Genomic DNA, 3,359 nt, shown 5'->3' with positions numbered 1-3,359 from the left:
TGGTGTTCACACCTCCAGATCAACTGCGGTAGTAAGCCTCACCCTTGCTGACTGAGCTAACCTTGTTATCCCCACCCTTGCTCTGGCTTATTTATACCTGGCCCTGCAGATTTCCATGACCAGCATCTGATGAAGTGAGTCTGTGCTCACGAAAGCTCATGCTCAAAACTTTTCTGTCAGTCTGTAAGGTGCCACAGGACCCTTCGTTGCTGTTACAGATCCAGACTAACACGGCTACCTCTCCGATACTTTTCCAAGCATGTTTTCTTACATCTAATTGTATGATCTAGCTGTTTTGGCTGTATGCCACCCCAGCAGGTAGTATTTTAGAAACAATGGTGTACTTCTAACAGGGCTGTGACCATTTTTTTATGTGGCTGTCCTATTATTTAATACTTATTGCAGAAGCATCTTTAGGTATTAATTAAACCCAAGTAAATTCAGCAAAAAAAGGTCTTTCCTTTCAAAGAATGTGTCTCTCTCACTTTTCTATCTCTCTAAACCCTTCCAAAAACACCAGTGGGGAAAGAAGAAAGAAAACATGCTCTCTCCCAAGCTGAGCTTGGAGACATGCCAGAGCCTCCATCGAGTCCATCGGGGCTTTGCAGTTGATGTTTTTTTCATGGACTGTGGTAATAGGTGTCCCTATATACAGCCCTAAGATAGGAAATGAATGATAGTTCCTGCTGCCAAAGGCCTGCAAGCTGAGAAGTTTGCAATTAGAGAGCTCTTACTGCCAGGCTGTGGGGCAGGATATGCTGAACTGTGCCACTGTTGCAAGAGATGGTGTGAAGCTTCTCAAGTGCTAACACTATAACATTCATTCAACATACCATGCTCAGAGTCTTTGATGGAACTATTCGTGTAAGTTACCAGACTTTGCCTACTGCCCATAGACCACTACTTTGGCAACATGAACAAGCTCTTGCATGTGCTGGAGTTCTTCGACCATCTGTTGTCTGCATTCGTCACATCTGCATTTTAACTAGTCAACATGAACAGCAGTAATGCCACATAGTACAGGCTGAACCTCTCTAATCTGGCACCCTCAGGACCTGACTGGTGCCAGACGAGAGAATTTGCTGGATCGTGGGAGGTCAACTTTGTCTAGCATGTTACCAACACTTCTACCACTTAATGGGCTCTTAGAAGATATTTAGAGGTAAAATGCAGCTAAATAACAGCACAGAACAGAGACCCAGGACTGGTGGTTGGAAACAAACTTTATGGGATCGCAGGAAACTTTGCCACTCTGGGATTGCAGCCATGGTGGCGTATTGGAGACAGGCCGGGCTCAGCTACATCCAGCACTCCCAGATCTGTGCCCAGGCTGTCAGAGCAGCACTGAAACCGCAATACAAAACTGAGGCAGAGAGAGGTGCAGTGGCCACTATAAAAATAGTGAAACCTAAAAAGGAGAACATAAGAACATAAGAATGGCCATACTGGGTCAGACCAAAGGTCCATCCAGCCCAGTATCCTGTCTGCCTACCGTGGCCAATGCCAGGTGCCCCAGAGAAGGAGAACAGAAGACAATGATCAAGTGATTTATCTCCTGCCATCCATCTCCCGCCCTTGTACTGAAGGCTAGGGCACCATGCTTTACCCCTGGCTAATAGCCATTTATGGACCTAACCTGCAAAAATTTATCGAGCTCTTTTTTAAACCCTAATAGAGTCCTGGCCTTCATAGCCTCCTCCGGCAAGGAGGTCCACAGGTTGACTGTGCGCTGGGTGAAGAAAAATTTCCTTTTATTAGTTTTGAACCCATCAATTTCATTTGGTGTCCCCTAGTTCTTGTATTATGGGAAAAGGTAAATAATTTTTCTATATTCACTTTCTCCACACCATTCATGATTTTATATACCTCTATCATATCGCCCCTCAATCGCCTCTTTTCCAGACTGAAAAGTCCCAGTCTCTCTAGCCTCTCCCCATATGGGACCCTTTCCAAACCCCAAATCATCTTAGTCGCCCTTTTCTGAACCTTTTCTAATGCCAATATATCTTTTTTGAGGTGAGGAGACCACATCTGCACACAGTACTCAAGATGTGGGCGTACCATAGTTTTATATAGGGGAAGTATGATATCTTTTGTCTTATTATCTATCCCTTTTTTAATAATTCCTAACATCCTATTTGCTTTATTAACTGCCGCTGCACACTGCGTGGATGTCTTCAGAGAACTATCCACTATAAGAGTAAGGAGTAAGATGACTGGCTCAGTGATGTACTGTATGGACAGAATATTAAGTGAAAACAAGATCATGGGCCTGCAAGGGTGTGATATAGTCTGTTCATGGTAGTTGTATAATCTGTCTGCACCTATAAAACAGCATGGTAATAAACAGCTTCTGGTTCACCAATGGGTGGAGGGAGGGAAGTGGTTATCCAGCTAACTAAAATCATGGCAGATTACGGGTGTTGCTGGGTGAGAGTTCCCAATTTGAGAGGTTCAAGGTATATCTACAATTTATCTGTATTCTTTTAAAGAAAATTACCATCCACTTCTAAAGGCTACAATTTATGTGAGTCTTGACTATCTGCTGGAAGTTTCAATTTTCCAAATGTTTATAAGACTTTTGAAGTATATAAAAGTCACTTTTTCATTCTTTCCCATGACCAGCTACAAGTCTTTATGAAACCTGTGTTTTTTTTTTAAACTAAGATTTGCTTTGAAGCAGCATTCTTTTCCCCGACAAAATATTTGTAGAAATTTCTGATGACTTCCTGTGAGAACTGAGAGTTACACTTGATCTTGAAGTCTTGAGGTCTGATGAGATGACTTTTCAGTAAAATTGCACATCACACCTGACTTATTTCATATCGCTGAAGGAGGAAAAGGCAGTTATTTTAAATTCACTTTTCACAGAGTCCAGTTGGGTGCCTTCTCTGTTTGCCTCTTAAGCTACCTTTTGGTTCAGAAATTGTTACAGATTCTAGCACCCACAAACATGGTCATTAAGTTGTTCATTTTATTATCAATAATTGGGAGATGTGGAAAATACATGAAATAAAACTATGGCTGGGATTGTAGGGGAAAACTTGACCACATTGAGGGCTTATCTTAACAAAAGGGTTCTGCTGGCAATAGGCTTTATCACACACCAACCCTTCCATGGATGGCAGCGCTCAGAAAAGCCCAGATCCTCAAAGGTATGTAGACTCCTAACATCTGTTGAAATCAAAATACCTTTCCAGATGAGACCCAAGAACTTAAGGACTTCTGCTTTAACCAGTAGGCAAACTATACAACAATCACCAACATGACCCTTCTGTTTCCATTGTGGCACCATACACACAACTTGTAGTAAGTATTTGTGTTATGATATTACCCAGAGGCTGGAATTGTGTTGGATG

The 3,359-nt window shown here is 42.3% G+C and overlaps 1 pseudogene; it reads left to right on the top strand.

Annotated features, from left to right (window-relative positions):
- Window positions 1–1,260: 1,260 nt before the first annotated feature.
- LOC142021379 (ATP synthase F(1) complex subunit epsilon, mitochondrial pseudogene) lies at window positions 1,261–1,434 on the top strand (annotated as a pseudogene).
- The last annotated feature ends 1,925 nt before the right edge of the window (window positions 1,435–3,359 follow it).

The sequence above is a fragment of the Carettochelys insculpta genome, chromosome 15 (genome assembly GCF_033958435.1).
Source record: "Carettochelys insculpta isolate YL-2023 chromosome 15, ASM3395843v1, whole genome shotgun sequence".
Classification (NCBI taxonomy): domain Eukaryota; kingdom Metazoa; phylum Chordata; order Testudines; family Carettochelyidae; genus Carettochelys; species Carettochelys insculpta.
The sequence above is the reverse complement of the archived record's forward strand: the minus strand, read 5'-3'. Positions and strand labels throughout refer to the sequence as shown.